This window comes from Camellia sinensis, chromosome 13, assembly GCF_055761805.1.
Source record: "Camellia sinensis isolate YWXY chromosome 13, ASM5576180v1, whole genome shotgun sequence".
In the NCBI taxonomy this organism is placed as follows: Eukaryota; Viridiplantae; Streptophyta; class Magnoliopsida; order Ericales; family Theaceae; genus Camellia; species Camellia sinensis.
In genome coordinates, this window is record NC_138973.1 from 24781051 (window position 1) to 24802008 (window position 20958).

Sequence of the window (20958 nt, forward strand, 5' to 3'; positions counted from 1 at the left end):
GTTGAAGCAAAAACCACCGAGCTGAAAGACTCCCAACAGAAGGCAGCCGAGCTGGAGGCCGAGGTAACCCGTCTGACCGGACTAGTTACCTCGGCTAATGCCGACAAACAGAAGGCCCTGACTGTGATGAAGGATAAGTACCTACGTGAGCTCGTCAAGCTTAAAGGAAAGAAAGATGCAGAGATCGCCGAGCTAAAAAAGAAGGCGGATGATGCAAATGCTGAAGGTTTCAAGGAGGGTGAAGCCCTTTACACTAAGCAATGTGAAGCGGCGAAGGACCTCTTCTTTAAGTGTGGTTGGAGGGCGGCTGTGACTCAGCTCGGTCATCAACCAGAGACCGAGGTCTACAATCCTCCACCCTATTTCATACCGGGCTCAATGGCGGAGTATGCTGCGACCGTTCAACAACAATTCCTTGAGGGTTCAGATGATGATAAAGAAGAAACTGCGCCAAAGGATACTCTGGTTGTCAATGACCCTGTCGAACAATCAGTTCGGTTGGAGCCATTGGTGGAAGATCTGACCAGCGAGCTGCCTACTGAAACCGTTCTTCCAACTGAGACCATAGTTCCAACCGAAACCGAGCTCCTGTCTGAGACCAGTCTTCGGGTTGATGTTGATGATGACCTTGACACCAAAATAGATGATCTGTTTAACTAATTTTGTATTTTTTTTTCTTTTCTGCTTTTGGACAATTGTAACCCGGCTGAAGTAACATTCTTCTGAACTGGTTTTCTTTGAATGAACTTTTTTCTCTGTACTTTTGAATTTTGAATGAAGAAATTTTCAATTTTCAGTTCGGTCTGCTACCATGCTTGCATTTATTTTGTATTTAGACTAATATTCTCTAGCCGAGATAACTTATCCCGGTTTTAACTTTGTATTCTATCTGGCCATACTAGCCAACCGCTTCAGCCTAGATCCTTATCTCGGTTGAAGCATATTAAGAGTTGGTTTTTCCAGCCAACTACTCCTTAGCCGAAATCCTTACTTCGGCTGAAGAGTACTAAGAGTTGGTTTAATCCAGCCAACCACTCTTTAGCCGATATCCTTACTTCGGCTGAAGAGTACTAAGAGTTGGTTTAATCCAGCCAACCACTCTTTAGCCGATATCCTTACTTCGGCTAAAGAGTACTAAGAGTTGGTTTAATCCAGTCAACCACTCTTTAGCCAATATCCTTACTTCGGCTGAAGAGTACTAAGAGTTGGTTTAATCCAGCCAACCTCTAAATTGGTTATTCCTGCCAATTTAGAGTAAAATGTTTGGTTATTCCGACCAAACGTCCTGCAGCCTGGATCCTTATTCTGGGCTTAGAAGGGGTGTTGGTTTTTCCAGCCAACCTCTTGATTGGTTTTTCCAGCCAACCTAGAGTAAAGTGTTTGGTTATTCTGACCAGACGTCCTGCAGCCTGGATCCTTATCCTGGGCTTAGGAAGGGTGTTGGTTTTTCCAGCCAACCATGTTTTCAATGCCCTTATTTCATAACTTTTACAGAGTAAAACACTTATGCTGAAAAGAAAACTACTTGTTTTATTGGGGAAAAGAAAAATTACAAGTATTCTAAAGAAAGGCTAAAAATAAAATAGTTTGAGATTGGCAGTGTTCCATGGCCTGGGAATTGCTTTGCCGTCCTTATCTTCTAGGTGGTATGCCCCTTTGCCAGCTAATAAGACCACTTTGTAAGGTCCTTTCCAATTAGACCCTAACTTGCCATCTCCTGGTACCACGGTGTTTCCCATTACTTTGCGAAGTACCCAATCTCCAATCTTGAACTGCCTTGGATGCACTGTCTTGTTGTATTTTCTGGATAACTCTTGTTGGTACGAGGTGATGTGAACCAGTGCTTTTTATCTTCTTTCTTCTGTAAGGTCGAGCTCTAGTGCTATGGCTTCTCCATTTAAGTCTGGATCAAAATTCTTGCTTCTAATTGTGGGGAGGCTAACTTATAGTGGGGTTACTGCTTCCATGCCATAGGCCAAGGAGAACGGAGTTTCTCCTGTCGACCGCCGAGGTGTGGTACGGTAAGCCCATAAAACATGAGGGAGCTCTTCTGCCCACTTGCCTTTTGCTTTTTCTAGCCTTTTCTTCAATCCATCCAATACCACCTTGTTAGATGCTTCTGCCTGGCCATTTGCTTGGGGATATGCTGGTGTAGAATTGTAGAACTCTATCTTGTACTCTTCACAAAAGCCTCTAAAAATTTTACCGTCGAACTAAGTGCCATTGTCTGATATTAGTGCCTTGGGTATGCCGAACCGTGTGATGATATTCTGCCAGACAAACTTCTTCACATCTTTCTCTTTTATCGATGCTAGTGCTTCTGTCTCCACCCACTTTGTGAAGTAGTCTGTTGCTGCGAGAAAGACCTTTATGTTGCTGGGTGTTGCTGGAAGTGATCCGACTATGTCCAAGCCCCACATTGCGAAGGGCCATGGGCTAGTTAATGGTAGAAGTTCTCTGGCTGGCTGATGTATTTGGTGTGCGAACTTATGACATTTCTCGCACTTCTTTACATACTTCTCCGAGTCTGCTTGCATGTAAGGCCACCAGTATCCTTGCGAAATGGCTCTGTAAGCTAATGATCTTCCTCCTTGGTGGCTTCCGCACACACCTTCGTATATCTCGAACAAGAATGCTTCTACTTTGCTGGGGTGAACACGCTTTAGATAAGGTCTTGAGAATGACTTTTTGTATAATGCCATAGAAGGGGAGAGCCAAAATCGCAACGACTTTGCTCTAATTTTGTTGGTTTCCTTATTCTCTTCCGGTAAGACGCCGTCTTTTAAGAACAGTACGATGGGATCCATCTATGAGGGGCCTAGTTCGGCGCAACATACTTCTTCTGCTTCGGGGTCTTCAATGCTTGGTCTTGGTAGGTAGTCAATTAGCAACAGATAAGGGATGAATGAATCTGCCATTGAGGCAAAACCTGCTAGTTCATCTGCTCTGCTATTTTCCTCCCTGCCAATCTGTTCTATCCGTACTGCTTCGAATCTTTTGATCTCGTTTCTGACTAAGTCTTGGTACTTAGCCATTCTATCATCCTTTGCTTCATAGTCGCCAAAAATTTGATTTACCACCAGCTGTGAGTTGCTGTAGACCATTAGCTCGGTGGCTTTCATGTAGAATGCTGATTTGAGACCTGCAAGAAGTGTTTCATACTCCGCTTCGTTATTTGATGCTGGGAAGCCAAGGTTGATTGCTTGCTCTACAACTAGGCCGTTTAGTGAGATGAGGACTATGCCAAGTCCTGCACCATGCTGGTTGGATGCTCCGTCCACAAAGAGCTTCCACATTTCTCCAACGAACAATTTCCAGCAAGTTGAAGGATCAGATGATGCCATAGGGTCAAGAATGTTGCAGGTATTTTCTTCAAAGTCCGTGCTTGCTGTCTGCCCCTTGCTACCTGATTGAACCAAGTCTTTATTTGTTGGTGAGTCTTGGCTTGGTGTAGCATGGTTTGCTTCTTCCTTGCTCTCTTTACTTTGGTCTGCCTTAGGGTCTGACTGAGTATCGCGTATCAGAGGTTGCGCTATTCCGGCGTCAACTTCCATCCCTAGTTTGGTTGTGTTAGTCAGGTCGACTGGGCAAATATGATGACTCCCTGGGGTAAATTCTGCAACAAAGTCTGCCAAAGCTTGGGCCTTTATCGCAGTTCTGGGTTGGAACTTGATATCGAATTGTCCCAACTCTACTGCCCACTTCAAGATTCGCCTAGAAAAGTTCGCCCTCTCAAACAGAGCTTTTAATGGGAAAGCTATGAGGACGATTATGGTATAGGCGTGAAAGTAGTGCGACAACTTCCTTGAAGCCATCATCAAGGTCAAGGCTAGTTTTTCCAGTGGTAAGTACCTTGTTTCGGTGCCTAGCAATGTCTTGCTGACATAATAGATGGGCAGATGTTGGATTCCCTCCGCACGGACCAACACTGCGCTAATTGCGTGCTGAGAGACTGCCAGGTACAGGAAGAGTTCTTCTCTAGGTATTGGGGTCACCAGCAATGGTGGAGAAGACATGTATTCTTTCAAGTTTTCCAAAGCGCGGTCGCATTCTTTGTCCCACTCGAACTTGGCTTTTAACGCTTGAAAAAATGGTCGTAGTTTGTCTGATGACCGGCTTATGAATCGGTTGAGTGCAGCTGCCATGCCGGTGAGATGTTGTACTTCTTTTATTGAGTTAGGCCTCTCTAAGAATTGCTTTGATCTGGGAGGGGTCTGCCTCAATACCCCGGTTGGTCACTAAGAAGCCTAGGAATTTGCCAGATCCTACACCGAACGCGCACTTGGATGCATTAAGGTGCAGCTTGTGCCTCTTCAGAATCTAGAACATCTCACCTAGGTCCCTGAGATGGTCATTCTCATCCTTGCTCTTGACCACCATGTCATCGATGTAAGCCTCCATTGTTCTGCCTAACAACGGCTCAAACATCTTGGTGACCATTCTCTGGAAGGTTGCCCCTGCGTTCTTTAGGCCAAAGGGCATGACCTTGTAGCAATACAATCCCCTTGGAGTTGTAAAGGACGTGACCTCCTGGTCTGGTTCGTACATGGCGATCTGATGGTAGCCTCTGTACGCATCAAGGAAACTAAGTCGGTTGTGCCCCGCCGTTAGGTCTACCAGTTAATCTATCCGTGGTAGGGAAAAATTGTCCTTTGGGCATGCTTTGTTGACTGTCTTATAGTCGACGCAGACACGTCATTTGCCATTCTTTTTTGGTACCACGACCGTGTTGGAAATCCATCTGGGGTAGTGTACTTCTCTGATTGCTCCTGTCTCTAGTAGGTTTCCCACTTCTTCTGCCACTATCTCGGCGTGGTGGAGTGCCGATCTGCGTGTGCGCTGAATGATTGGTCTGGCTGATGGGTGGACATTGAGTCGGTGACAGATGAAGTTGGGATCAATGCCTGGCATGTCGTATGGTGTCCAGGTAAGCAGTTCGATGTTGGAGGTCAAAAATTCTAAGACCTCTAACCTCTCAGTGCTGGACAACGACGAACCGAGCAAAAAGAACTTATCCGGGATCTTTTCATCTATTCTCACTTCTACCAAGTCTTCCACCACTTTTTGATCAACTGATTTACCAACATCTGCGAATAGTTCAGTGCTCTCAGGTTCTTCCACCGAATGAACATATCCATTGGCAGCGCGGCTTCCATTAACCGTGACAAAGCATTGTTTGGACATAACTTGGTCTCCGTGGACCTCCTCAATACCCCGGCCTTGTTGGGGAATCGCATTACTTGATGGTAGGATGAAGCTACCGCTCGCATGGCATGCAGCCATGTTCTTCCCAAGATTATGTTGTATGTTAAAGGGACCTTCAACACCCAAAATTCCACTTGTTTTGTCACGCTTCCTGCCCTGACTGAAAGGATAATCTTGCCGACTGGCCACTCTGGCATTGAGTTGAATCCGATCAGGGGGGATAAAGCTGGTGCCAAGTTTTTGTCCTCCAATTTCAGTTGTTTGAAGGTGTCGTAGTACATTATCTCACATGAGCTACCTTGGTCTATCAAAATTTGCTTGACGTCGTAGTCCTTAATGCAGAGGGTGACGACCAGTGCATCGTTGTGAGGGCAATATATTCTTTCCAAGTCCTTATCTGAAAAAGACATGATGTTCGTGGCCTCTGTTCTTCCTTTCTTGATTGTGGGTTGTGCACTTAGAACCTCCTTTAAGTGCTTAGCCTTTTTAATCGTGCCCCTGAGCTCGCATACGCGCTCAGGCTCGCATATCCCATGAATTACATTTATTACTCCTTGAGGTGGGGCGTCGATTGGCATTCCGTTCGAGTGGTTGTCATTCTGGGGGGCTGGCTGCGTCTCTCCTTCAATGTATTTATCCAGGTGACCGGCTGCCACCAACTCCTCCAAATGCTGTCTCAATGGCATGCAATTTTCAGTGCGGTGCCCCTTTTCTTTGTGGAAGGTGCATCGCGATCTTTCATCGTAGTCTTTCTGTGCTTCTCCTAGCTTAGCTAGCCATCTGACAAAAGGCTCATCGCGTATTTCGCTCAGAATCTGATAGATCGGTTTCTTGAATACTGTGGTTATGGCAGTGCGGACTCTCAACCACCTTTTATCCAGGTCCTCTCCGTTGTCTCGTCTGTCGTGTCCGTTTTTACTCGGACGGTCTACCGCGTTGACCTTAGCTGAGGCCTTTTTTTCTGGTATTGCGGTCGCGCCGAATTTTGTTTTGGCACGGGTGCTATCCTCTTCCACCTTGATGTGCTGATGCACTCTTTCCATCAAGGCCTCCGTGGTGAGGGGCGGTGTCATGGTGATTGAGTCCCGGGGTAGTCCCCAATCTGGTTGAATGTCTCCCAGTAGCGACTATTGTAGGATCTTAGTGTCTCCTTTTCGCCCATGTCGATGGAGAGTAGCTGGTCAATCTCCACTGGGGTTTTGGTGTTCGTTCTGAACCTTGTGACGAATGCCTCCGCCAATTGCGCCCAGGAGGCTATGCTGCCTTCTGGAAGTTTTTCGAACCAAGTCAAGCCTAGATCGCCAAGGCTCGACGGGAAGAGGATGCACATTAAAGCCTCGTTTCGCCGATATACTGCCATAACCTAGCGGAAGTGGCTTAGGTGAATGTAGGGGTACGTCTTCCCCTCGTATGTGGTGAATTTGGGCTGAAGGAAGCCTGAAGGTAGGGGCGCTTTACTCCCTGAAAACACAAATGTGAGCTAGCCGCCGGGTGTGTGCCGGATACCTCTTCGATGCCTAAGTCAGCAAAATAGACAAATAGACAAAAGCTTTGTGTATTCAAGAATCAAAGTTGTGTTACCTCTCCATAGGTGATGTTGTGAGCTTTTATAGGTTTCGCGTGGCACAATCCTAGTAGGACTCTTTCTCCTCCATGTAGAGTCCTCCTTGGATTCACACTCCTGAAAGATAATGCTTATCCTTCAACACCCCCCTCACTGCTTAAACCAAGTGAGATGGTTTTTCCATGGTCGGACTCCAATATGACCGAGGTAAGCATAGCCATGTTAAGCCGCAGATCAGACCGGGATAACTCTACCTCGGTCCCTCCTAAACAAACAACAGCATGATTGGACCGAGCTAACAATTAGCATGGTGCCGACCGATCTAATACCACTACGCCATGATCGGTATAACTTTTAGTACGGGGACCGAGCTAATCGTAGCTCCGTGGGACCGAAATAACTTCAAGCCTCTTTTGGACTGGAATAACTTCATGGCCTTTTTACTCAGTCCTTCGTACTGTGGCCCATAATGGCCCATTGCCCAGCTCGGCCCAATTTTCTAATAAATTACCCTCTCACATATATATTACTTCTGTATTTTAATCCGCAAAGGGAAGAAAAACTAGAGTACTAATTGGGGATATTTTCAGAAACTAGGCAATAGAATGGGAGTTATTTGCATAATCAGAAATTTAAAATCAGGTCAAGGCTACCCTCTCCCATCCCCAGACCGGAAAGATTCACCCTTGCTCACCCCAAACCTGACTCTATCCTATTAATGGCCCCACACAAGTCACATTAGGGTCAGGTGGGTCGCAGTTTTTGCCATCCTAGGAAAGACGCTTCTTTTTTCTTCTTTAAGTGGCATTTTCAAGTGCCATTAAAAATAAAACTGTAAACAATTTTAATTCCATAAATCTATTTATTATTAATTTCTAATGCTAACAACAACATGACTTTGATAAATGCGACAGGAAAAGAAAAAAAAAATGTATCACTAACATAAAGAAAATGCAAACTTTAAAAGAGTCCTCACATTTAACGGTGCATCCATACAGACATCCTTCAACCCGAATGAAGTCATTGTACTTGACCACTGCATCTAACGAGCAAAACAAAAAAACTTCTTGTCATCAAAATGTTAAATAAGCCAACAATCCAAAAGTCAAATGTAAATTTAAATAAAATCAAATAAAGAAAATGTGTTTACCACGAAGACCAACGAATGTAAAATGGGCATGCAAGTTGTAGAACGACCATACAGAAATTCCAGTTGGATCGAACTTGATATGCTGAAGATGAGGAAAACATTTTGCAGCCACTTAACAAATCCCGCGCTGACTGTAGAGATGAATAAGGCCATCGTCGTTCAGACGACAAACGATTGATCTCACTCTGTCCAAGAACATGTTTGCTTTCGGGTGAGCAAGCATGTCTTTAGTTATAGCTAAAACAACAAAGTTCAAAAAATAATTAAATAAATAAAATAAAATAAAATAAAATTTGTCAACTGTGGGTCTTTTACTGCAATTTGATTCACAATACTCTCATGCACAATACGTCTTAACGTGGCATTTCTATAAATAACATTTATCCAGATTGTTGTAACAAACAATATATCTACAAGTATATACTTAAAATAATTTCAATTATAAAAAAATTATAACTTCTTTAGGGCAATTTGATTCACAATACTGCCATGCACAAAATGTCTTATCGTGGCATTTCTATAAATAACATTTATCCAAATTGTTGTAACAAGCAATATATCTACTGGTGAATAAAATTGAACTTAAAAAATAAAATGATATCCTTATACAAACTATATTCTTATAAAATTTTTATCAAAATAATATGGTGGTGGATTTTGATAAATTAAATATTATTTTTATAGATGTTTTATTTTAAATTAATAAATGTTAATGTAGTCGCTTATTTTGTATACAAATTATATATATATTCATATTCTTGATGTTTGTATTATTATTATTACTCTATCCTTGGTAACAATTTGAGAAATATATATATACATTAAAAAAATAATAAATATGAATAATATCTTATCATATAAAATAATGAAAAAATAGCTAACATATAGCCATCCCTTTTTTAACTTTTTAACCTATTTTCAAAACACTTTTAAAGTTGGTACAAACGATGGTTTAATGTTTTTCCATTGAAAGATGGAATGAGAATTTAAAACTTGGGAACGAAAAAGCATCTAGAATCAGACAAACATAGTAAAATCAATTACAAACAAAAGTAACCAAAGATAAGTTTTCAGATTTCAAGATGAACTGGACCCCAAAAGTGAATAACAAATAGGGCTGAACAAATTGGGTGTATGGATTAAAACCAAAGTTTTACACAAATGCGTTTACAATACCAAAAATAATAATAAATAGCAAAAATATACAAATGTTAGAACTTAGAACACATGAGCGCATCCAGAAGAATAGGATCAGTAAATGTCGATCATAGATCAATTCTCTTTTTTTTTTGGGAGTATTGAATACACCCATAATTCTGAGTTTCATGTTACTCCTCCCAAGAGACGATTACATAGCTACATCTAAACTCTAGGTCAATTTTTACTAGGATTTGGACTCTAATTCACCAAGAATCCCCAATTAAAATTCACCAAGGGTAACCATTTGCAAGACCAAATATAAAATCATCGGCAATCCAGAACCTTTCCTCTTCCCAACCATTTTCGGGTTAAAAAGATGTGAAAGCACGTTTATCCCCAGTTTATCTCTATGAGGAATGGTGGGGATGCATATACATATAGTATACCAACGGGTGGCCCTACAAACGCTTTACATACAATCATTCCCATTTCGGGTTAAGAAGATGTGAAAGTGTGTTTATCTCTAGTTTGGGTCCGAGGTTGAATAATTTTTTTTTTAATTTGTTCTTTCAATGCAAAGGGCGAAGAAAAAAAAATTGCAATTTGAATAAAAAGACTCATGTAAGGTAATATTAAAAAGTAATATATAAAACTGTAGACGCGCCCACGTGGGGCCCCGCTACAGTTCGGACTCGATTTGTGTCACGGTTCTTAATCTGAACCAAAGAGTCCAAATCCGGCAAATCGTTTTGAGAAACAAATTTTTGAAAAGAAGTGCCAAACATGGACTGCTTTGCCAGATACAAAGTTGCCACCTAAATATTTTAAAATGGGGAATTTAGAAAACCCTGACTCGGTGCCAAAGGCCACGTGTCCGTCATCACCAAAGTTGCCTCGGCTCGGGAACTTGGGTACGATTGGGGAAGGTCAGCTATGAGCACCGCCTCTCGCCCGATCAAAGATCGGCCTCTACTAACCGTGATATCTTGTTTTGAAAGCATTATGTGTTCTTATTCTCTTTATTAGCCTAGCATTACTATGTTATGCGCACAACAAACAAGTATAGACCAAATCGCCTAAATTGGAACAAAAACATTTTATGTTTGTTTTGGAAATGGCTTGCTACTCGCAAGTAGGCTAAAATGCAGGTTTTGCCACCCTCAAGTGGGTTTTTAGAAAAGGTGGTTTTGCCACTATCTAGTGGGCTTAAAATTCACAGCTTTAATGCATTTTTTCCGATTTAGGTAACTCAACCTTCATCCGCAGGCATTCAAGCAGTTATATCACATAAGCAGCAAGCCTCATGGTAATCATGCTGTTATGGCAACACTCACACGCGTGCAAGGATGCTAAAGCAAAAGAACTTACAGAGTACTCCAAGCCAAGACAGGAACTAGTTAGTAATCACATGCATGATCCTAGTTCATATTTGAAATGGCTAATGCAACACATGCAAAAATGCAATCCAAACAGGCTCGGCTATCCTAAACATGGCATGTGAAATGCTGCAACTAACACGTATTCAATTTGGAATTGAAATACAGATGCAGTTAGAATGATGCGCCGAGCCCGGTGCATGCAAGACAAATGTATGGATGCACGCATGCATAGCATAAGGTATGCTAATTTAAATATGCCCTAGTCTACCATCATAAGCGGGTAAATAAAAGGGAAGAAAGACGTGGGGTTGGAAGACATACACACACTCACGCACACTTATTACACAATTGCCCTCACTCGGAGGGTCCAAATAAATATTACAGTCTGAATAATAAACACATAAATTATTACAGAATTTCTAATTAATTAACAGAATGAATGCAAAAAGAAAGGTGGCCATGGCCCCCGCCTCGGGATGTGCGAATGATGCATGCTCGAACCTGTCTCGCCCGGAAAGTCCGTACCATACCACTGCCGCCCCGGTTTACACTGCCCTGCTTCTCTGAAAATTGCCAAAGTTCTGGGACAGGTCCCCTGGACACTGTGGAACACCATCGGCTGAAGGAGATGTCCACCGGCCATTGAAAATATCCATCGGCTGTTGATGAAGATATCGGCCCAGGAAGGGTTGCCGGTCGGCACTGAACCCTGCCGGTCGGCAGAAAGTTCCTGCAGAATCTAGTTTTTGATAGCAACAAGGACAGACAGTGTATGGCATGGAATTTCAAGCAAGTGTATGCATGGCTACTCTCCCAATCATGTAACGGACTCAAGGGAGTATGGCCCTTGACCCTCGGGCTATCAATAGTGCATTTCATGATAGCCTAAGGAGCCAAGGTTCCAATTTGATATACAAATGCATGCAACACACAAATGAGGACCAAGAGCCTATCATGCCAAAGTCAAGGGCCTCGGTGACCGAGGGTTGAGGTGTGTTTTGTCACTCGAAGTACAAACGCCCCTCATCCCTCACACTTGGTTTGACACCCCAAACCAAGCAATGCAATGCATGTTATGCAAAACATGTCAAATGTGATGCAATCTATCATGTTAAGTATGCAAAATGCTAGTCATATGAGATGCCAATGTGATGCAAGCATGGACCAATATGCCATAAGGCTAGCATGGGACAACATATAATGAACCAAATAAGCAACAAGCATATGACAAGCATGCAATGGTGGACTTAAACTATGAATGGCAGACCTCAACCTTGCCATAAACAGTGGCCAAAATGATGTACAAGAGCACAAATGATGCATGCAAGCATGCACACATCAAGGTCCATCACCTAAGCATGAAAGGGGACAACTCTAAGCATACTTAAAGGCGATATAAAAGGGCATTAAACCAACATGCTAGGCTCTAAAAATGAATAGAGGATGATGCCAAATCGAATAAATCATGCAAGTAAGGCATACAACAATGACCACTACTTGAAGCCAATAAAGGGGGTCAAACCAAAGCTATGTCAACCAAACCTTAAAGGACCAAAATGACCTAAAACAGTCCCAAGGGACTCCAAAACAAGACTAAAGCATGCATAGATCATGGTTAAAACATGCCAAGGAATGAGTCCAAAACAAGGGCATTCAAGGCCACCAAAAGGGAGCATCACTCAATACTTATCCCAAGCAAACGTGGCATGAATTTTTCAATACAAAACAGAGTTCTAGTGTGCAAAAGGGCCCTCAAAACCCACTAATATGGCACCCTAAATGCTTAAGCATGGTAGCATACACAATGACCAACCCTTTAGGCGCAAGACTACAACACTTCAAGGCAATGAATGAGACGCAAATGATAATGTAAGATCACATTACATGGACTGAAACATGATATTAAATGATGCCGAATGATGATAACAAGCTTATGCTAAGCATGTTGATGACCCATACAACCAAGGCTTACAAGCCGAAATGCAAAGCAACTATATCAAACATGCCAAACATGACAAAATCAGTGGCCAACAGACTTTAAGCATGACAAAACATGGCCAAATACTTCACAAAGCTAAGTCAAAACAAGAGGATATGCTAGGCTAAACACATAGCACACTTCTAGGCAAGATGGAGAATTACAAAGCAAGTATAAAATGCATGCTAAGGGCCAACAAACCACCATTGGACAGAGATATAATATGACCCAAAACACCCAAAAAACTTCTGAAATGGGACCAAAAATGATCAAGCATGCATGTTCCCCTTTTAAGCCAAAACAAGGGTAAAAGAAGGACAAAGGGGAGAGGGGTGTCCCTCCCCTACACAAGACTTCAAAACCACTCCATCACCACTGAAAATCCACTGGATTTCAGTGGTGAGAAGGCCAACACAACAAAGTAAACAAAGCTTAAAGAAAAGGGTACCAAAATAGGCCAAAAGAGGCCTAAGGGGAGGAGTTCGACCCCCAATGCCAAAACACCCTTAATGAAAGATGTTAAGCACAAAAATACAAGACTTTTTCATGTTAAACACAAAGCCTAAATCAGCATGCAAGACAAGTAGAAAACTAGTGCAAAATTGGGGAAACTAAAGCAAGTGTCTCACCCTTGAAGAAGCCTTGAAGAACAGATGATCCAGCCACTCTCTACTGATCAAAATCAGTCCAAAACCTCAACAAACAACCCTCAATGCCTCTCAATCTCGGAGCAAGGTGTAATGGTGTGTGTGTTAGTGCAAAAGTAAGGTCAAAATGCACTTTTAGGCTTCCAAACACACCCTAAGGATGAGAGAGAGGGAGATATAGAGAGAGAGTGTGTATGTATATGTATAAGCTCTGGTTTTTCTTTCAAAATTGCCAACCTAGAAGAAGGAGGAGAGCTCTCCTCTTATAGAAGTCCCCCTTGCAAAGCTTACCAAACAAGCTTGCTTAGAGGGAAATCCTTCCATACACGTGTATGGAGGGGAACAGAGTGGGTGCCAGCTATCACAGCTGGCACAAAATATCTACTAAAAGTAGATGAACAGTGATTGGCCATTCAAAATGGCCATTTTAGAAAAATGAATGGCTGACCGGCAACAAAGAGTGCCGACCGGCAATATATATGGCCGATGGCACAAAATCACTGGCCGGTGGCCTCAAGCCATGGCCGGTGATGTGTGAGGATGCCTCACAAGGCATTCCCTGCCCCTTCAAGGCAAAACACAAGTGTTTGGTGCAAAACCAGACACTAAACAGTCGAGTTCGGAGATCTTGAGGCAAGGCGCGTAGCCGAGACCTCCGGGAACTCGAAACGAACACAAACATGGATGATCACTGGGTGTTCAAACGGTGACGTCCAAGTCTTGAGGACGGTCCAAAATGGGGTGTCTACAGTTGCCCCTCTTTGACAGAACTTGAAAGTCATAACAAAGACGGGAGTGAATGTCAAAGCCCAGAGACGACCCATTTTTGACAAGGCCGAAGACTTAGACAAACATGCAAGACAAACAAGGTATGCGCCCGAAGGCAGGGGCAAAATGCAAGACAATGCACAGAGCCGGACATAACTTATGATCATGCAAAGAAAGCTGTAATGAAGCATACATGCGACAATTTTAAGCTAGCATACACCAAACTACGCTACAATGCAGAAAGGATGTAAGAGAATTGTGCAATTCTCAATACGTCTCACTCAGAGGATACAATACCTGTGCGGCTCGTCTGGTTGTACCAACCTCAAATGAACTGTACATACAATATCGTGCCTGCAAAGAAAATAAACTTAACAGGTACAATATCGTTAGCAACATGCATAATAGTGTACTTGAAATGCGTGACAACGCAAAGCAAGTGGGAAGCATAGCAATGCTGTGAAGGCACAGACATGTAAGTGGAGCACGCGATCTACGCAGGCAACGAAATTGATCATAAACATGCGGTTTACGCAAGCAATGAGATTGAACATAAGCATGCGGTCTACGCAAGTAAAATATGCGGTCTACGCGAGTAAAACATGCGGTCTACGCAAGTAGTGAAATTGATTGCAAACATGCGGTCTACGCAAGTAACGTAATTAATCGTAAACGTGCGATCTACACAAGTAATGAATTGATTATAAACATGCGGTCTACGCAAGCAAAACATGCGGTCTACGCAAGTTATGAAGTTGATTGCAAACATGCGGTCTACGCAAGCAAAACATGTGGTCTACACAAGTAATGAAATTGAACAAGCATGCGGTCTATGCAAGCAAAACATGCGGTCTACGCAAGTTATGAAATTGAACAAGCATGCGGTCTACGCAAGCAAAACATGCGGTCTACGCAAGTTATGAAATTGAACATGCATGCGGTCTACGCAAGTTATGAAATTGAACAAGCATGCGGTCTACGCAAGCAAAACATGCGGTCTACGCAAGTAATGAATTTGAACAAACATGCGGTTTACGCAAGCAAAACATGCGGTCTACGCAAGTAATGAATTTGAACAAACATGCGGTCTACGCAAGTAATGAATTTGAACAAACATGTGGTCTACGCAAGGAAAACATGCGGTCTACGCAAGTAGTGTGTATGAGAAGAGTTGAATGTACACATGTAAGTAAAAACATGTCATTCACGATGCTGGAATGTAAAGTACTGTAACACAGCATAATTGAAACAATTTGTGGAATTCACAAGACATGAAAAGGATACGGGACGGGACGTTCTTCGTACGTATCGAGCATTGCTTGCAGAAGTTGTGGCCTGAGGTCAACTCGAAGGTTCACGTTTCAAAAGTGTGCTTTCCTGCATTGTCTCGAGTGATGAAGGCGCCAAACCATGTAGTTAACCCGAACAAAGGTGCGGAAGGTGCATTGACCGCAAGGGGAGTTTTACTGGTATCAATTCCGACACTTTGCTACCCTGCCATTCTATGCTTTACTTTCCTTTTTACTGGTAGTTTAAGCACATTGCACTGCCTCAGGCAGGTTTTATTTTTTTCTCAAAATTACATATTTTGCAAAACATGTGACGGGAATGAAACAACCATTTTGTTCAAAAGATGTTGCATTTGTAAACTTTCTATGCATCGCATCGCAAGGTATCACACCACAATGTGAACGAAATTAAACCTATTTTGAACACTGAGTATTTGCATCTTAATAATCAGGTAGTGAACCGACTTACAACTCGATAAGCAAAGAAAAGGCATGATATAACCAAACAAGTGTGAGTACAACTTGATAAACAAATCAAAAACTCAAAGAGAGTGAAATACAACTCGATAAGCAAATGTTCAATGACTTGATAAGCAGACAGGTGTGACTCCGCAAGAATCGATCACCGGGGGAGGGATCGGAGGTGGTGGAGTTCCCCAATCCCTAGCATAAACAGCTCAGGGAACCAGGAGGAAGCCCATCGGCCAGGGGTAGAGGCCATCGGCCACAAGGAATGGCCACCGGCCAGAAATTTGTTCGGTCGGCAAAAGATAATGGCCGGTCGGCAGAATATTTGGCCGGCCGGCTATGAATGAGGGAATCACCAGAATGTTGACACCTGTCCTCCACCCAACCTTATCTCCTACAAAAGACCCCAACTTCGTACTTTTTCTCAATTCCACACTGATTTGCTCTAATGGAAGAGTTTCTTGCTCAAAATCTCACAACTTGGATTGCTACCTTGGATGGCTCGGAAAAGTTAAATTTTCGGGGTTTCGGCATAAATGCACTATTCACTCTGGGTCGTACCCCATTGCACCTCCCGTTTCTCCATGCCGCGGTAAGGTTTTGGAATCTGGTGACGCATGTCTTTAGCTTCGCTGGGCAAGAGATATGTCCTACCTTTGAAGATTTCCGAGCCTTAATGGAGTCCGAGCGCGACGAGGAGCTCCTGCCCCAACTTAATTTTGGCCATGCCCAATCCTTAGGGCAAATGTGTGGACTCAGTATGCGTGACGCTCGGTCTCTGATTTGTGACGGGATGCTGGATATTCCGAGTTTGATCGATCGGTTTTCTGATGCTGGTGATCGCAACAACCATCACTGGCAAGGCTTTCGGTGACGCCCTCTGTTTGTGCCTGCTATCTCATTTTCTATTTGTCTCAAGCTCCGGAGGGTCTAGTGTCCGGCTGACCGAGGTTGCCCAAGGCTTGAAGGAGGGCAAGAGCTGTATTGCCATGACTCTGGCTGAGACGTTGATGGGCTTAGACGTCTTTTATCGTCATGAGACGACCAGATTAGCAGGGAGTCCACTATTACTACAGGTAATGTTTCCCACCCAATCTTACATTTGCATTGCTCACATCACTCGGCCCTCAAGCTCGGTCTTTTCTCACAAAACCCTATTCTCACTTTTCTCTCCTCGTACATCTCTCTATTCTTTATTCTCTCATTTTTCATCCCTTCCCAGGTATGGTTGATGGACAAACTGCAGGTTGTGGACTCTGGCCCAGCATATTCAGCTCGCGGCTACTTCTTCCGGCACTGTCTAGTCAATGCCCTTGATGAGAGATGGTGGTTCGCTTGGATGTGCCGCTTGTCCTCAGACCGTATTGCTTGGCGGTGCCCTTGGCTGAGCCTTCTAGCAATGAGTTACAATATGCCCCGGCAGACTGGGATTCAATTGGTTGGTCTCACTCACTGTGCATTCTACTTCCCATTCCGGATTCGACGCCAATTTGGCCATGATCAGACCTGCCCGCCAGAGGGGATAGAGTATCCTGTTGCATTTCCAGCCCGAGGCGCACAGCTTGCTTGGCAGGCCACCGCGTGGAGGACGAGAGAACTCTTAGCCCCCGCTCCTACTTTCAGTTGCACTTTGTCTGATGAGTGCTTGGATTGGCTCAATGAGGAGGCACAGGTCGGGCCCATCTTGGCATCGGAGGCTTCGGCCAGCTCTGGGAGGAGGGGGCGCAGGAGCACTTGACTTGACTATGCCCCGGATTTATTGCTTTATTAGTACTTTCAAGTTTTCTTCATGAATGTAATAAAAAGCAACTTCGATTGTATGTAAGAGTAGGAGGGCTCTATTTTGAAATCAATGAAATTGAAGGTTGTGGTACTGAAAATTTTCCGCTTTGGTCCAAAAATGGTCAAAGTTGTAAAAAGATTATTTTGAACAAAGTCAGCTTTTATTAAAACTTCTCAAAATCATTTTCGATGTGGCTCAGAACTGGACACGCCTGAGATCTGTCACCGAGATGCACAACCTCGGATCTCTGCAACTGGAAAGTTGCCCCTAGTTTGAAGAGTACCGCGGCACTGCATGGCAACGAAAGTTGCCCCTAGTCTGAAGAGCGCTGCACCGGAGATCATAACTGAACCCTTGAATGCTGAATAGACAAAGATGACCGAGATGATCAAATGGACAAAGTTGATCAGGGAAAAGGGTTATGGCTGAACTCCAGGATGAAGTTGCCTACGTATCCCAAAGATGGGAATCAAGCCTTACGTAGTTCAGGCTTAGGTTCACTCGAGTATTTTCACTCTCCTTTTACGCTCTAACTTTTGCCAAGGTCGCCCTTTGCGGGTTTTCAACCTTGCGAGCTCAGTTTTTATATTTTCCAATTTTCTATGCTCTAACTTTTGCCTAGGTCGCCCTTTCGGGTTTTCGGCCTAGCAAGCCTCTCAAGGGTAATATTTCTTCAACTTGTCCATGTTGATCGGTTGGGAAAATTCCAGGCCATCTAGGTCCATCAGAACCACAGCTCCACCTGACCAGATAGCTTTGATGATGTAGGGACCCGTCCAATTGGGTCTGAACTTGCCCCTTGGGTCGTGGATGGGAGCTCGGTTGTCCTTGAGCACCAAATCCCCTTCCTTTAGATTCCTGGACTTAACTTTCTTGTTGAAAGCCCGGGCAATTCTGCGCTGATAACTTTGAACATGGTACAGTGCTTTCAGTCTTCTCTCATCAAAGAGCATGAGTTCCTCAAACCTGCTCTGCTGTCAATCTGCTTCGGCTATTTGACACTCAGCCAATACTCGTAATGACGGAACCTCAATTTCGATAGGTAGAACGGCCTCCATCCCATAATAAACCAATGAATACGGAGTCGCTTCGGTAGAAGTTCTAATTGAAGTCCTGTAGCCCCACAGAGCAAACGGCAGCTTATCTGGCCAATCCCGGTAGGTTTCCACCATCTTCCGTAGTATATGCTTGATGTTCTTGTTGGCGGCCTCAACTGCTCCGTTGGTTTGTGGCCGGTATGTGGATGACTTATGAAAAGCCACGTTATATTTCTCCAACAAGTCAATTACTTCCTTCTTAAAGTGGGAACCATTATCCGAAATAATCTCGTTTGGCACCCCGTAGCGACAGATGATGTTATTTTTGATGAACTTTGCGACGTGCGACGCCTTCAACATCGCGTATGATTGGGCCTCGACCCACTTCGTGAAATAATCTATTGCGACAAAAATAAACTCATGCCCATTCGACCATTTTGGAGTAACAGCCTCGATCACATCAATTCCCCAAACTGAAAATGGCCATGGTGAAGTCATGTTGTACAGCTTCGACGGCGGGGTATTCATGCGATTCGCATGGATTTGACATTTGTGGCATCGCCGAACGAAGCTGATACAATCCTCCTCCATGGTGGACCAGTAGTATCCCTGTCGAAGGATTTTCCGTGCTAGCATTACTCCGCTTATGTGTGCACAGCACTCTCCTCCATGGATGGCCTCCATCAGGCGCTTCGATTCTTCGGCTTCGACGCACAGCTTGTGCATTCCCAGATGACCTCTCTTATACAGCTTACCCCCACAGATGATGAACTGAACGACCATTCTTCTGATCGCCCTTTTATCCTTGGCATTTGCCCCTGGTGGATACGTCTCTTTCTCTAAGAAGTTCCAAATGTCGTAATACCAGGGGTTGTCGTCCTGAGCCTCATCTATGGTGGAAATTGACTCATATGCTGGCGCAAACTTCTGGTTAATAATGACTGGACGCATCCAGACTCCGGACGGGATGTCTATCATGGAAGATAGAGTTGCTAGTGAATCTGCGAACCTGTTGTTCTCTCTCACTAGGTGGGTGAAATTTAGCTTCTCAAACCGAGGAATGAAAAAATCCAAGGTCTGGCAGTAAATTATCATCTTCTCCTCTTTGACTTTCCAGTCTCCTTTTGCTTGAGACACAACAAGGTTCGAGTCCCCAATGACGTCCAACCGCCTTGCCCCTAGTTCTAGGGCTGCTTCTAGGCCGGCAATACATGCCTCATATTCTGCTTCATTGTTCGAGACTTTGAACCGGAGCTTGAATGCTAAAGGGATACGGGAATCGTCAGGCGTTATCAACAACACTCCTATCCCATACCTGTACTGGTTTGACGCTCCGTCAAAGTACATCGTCCAAGTTTCATCTTCGATGTGCAGAATGGCTTCATCTGGGAATAGGTACTCAACCGCCTCATCCCCTTCAACCGGGTGGTTGGCAAGGAACTCCGCTACCACTCTTCCTTTTACTGACTTGCGTGTCACATACTTCAGATCAAATTCAGAAAGCAACAGCAACCAACGAGCTAGCCTACCCGTAAGTGCCGGTTTCTCAAAAAGATATTTGATGGGATCCAAGCGTGAAACCAACATTACAGAGTAAGCTAACAGGTAGTGCCGCAGTTTCCTGGTAGCCCATACCAAGGCCAAACAAGCCTTCTCCAGCGGAGTGTAGCGGGTCTCGTAATCCAGCATCATCTTGCTTAGATAGTAGATGGCCCTTTCCACTTTGTCCTCTGACTCTTGTGCGAGTATGCAGCCCATGGTAGTCTCAGTTACTGAAAGGTACAATATCAACGATTTTCCCGGCTCTGGTGGTGACAACACGGGCGGGTTCTGTAAATATTCTTTGATCTGTTCAAAAGCTGCTTGACATCGGCCGTCCCATTGGAATTTCTTTCCTTTCTTCAGGAGACCAAAAAGTGGTTCACAAGTCAAGGTTAGTTTTGAAATAAACCGTCTTATGAATTGCACTTTACCTAGAAAGCCTCGCACCTCCTTTTCAGTCCTTGGTGGTGGCATTTCTAAGATGGCCTTGATTTTGGAAGGGTCGACTTCGATGCCCCTTTGTGTAATCAGAAATCCCAGCATTTTTCCCGCTGTAACACCGAATGTACACTTCTAAGGATTTAGCCGTAACCGAAATTCTCTGATCCTTTGGAAGAACTTTTGTAAGGCGGTGTTGTGGCCTTCTCTTTCTTTGGACTTGACAATCATGTCATCCACGTACACCTCAACCTCTTTGTGGATCATATCATGCAATATTGTGGTTGCAGCCCGTTGATATGTGGCCCTAGCATTCTTCAACCCAAACGACATCACTCTGTAACAGTATGTCCCCCACGGGGTGGTGAAAGCAGTCTTCTCCCGGTCTTCGGGTGCCATCACTATCTGATTGTAGTCTGAGAAACCATCCATGAACGAGAGCAAAGCATGCCCCGCTGTAAAATCTACCAACTCATCAATATGTGGCAAGGGAAAGTCGTCACTCGGACTAGCTCTATTCAAATCCCTGAAATCCACGCATACTCGGATCTTGCCATCCTTCTTCGGCAC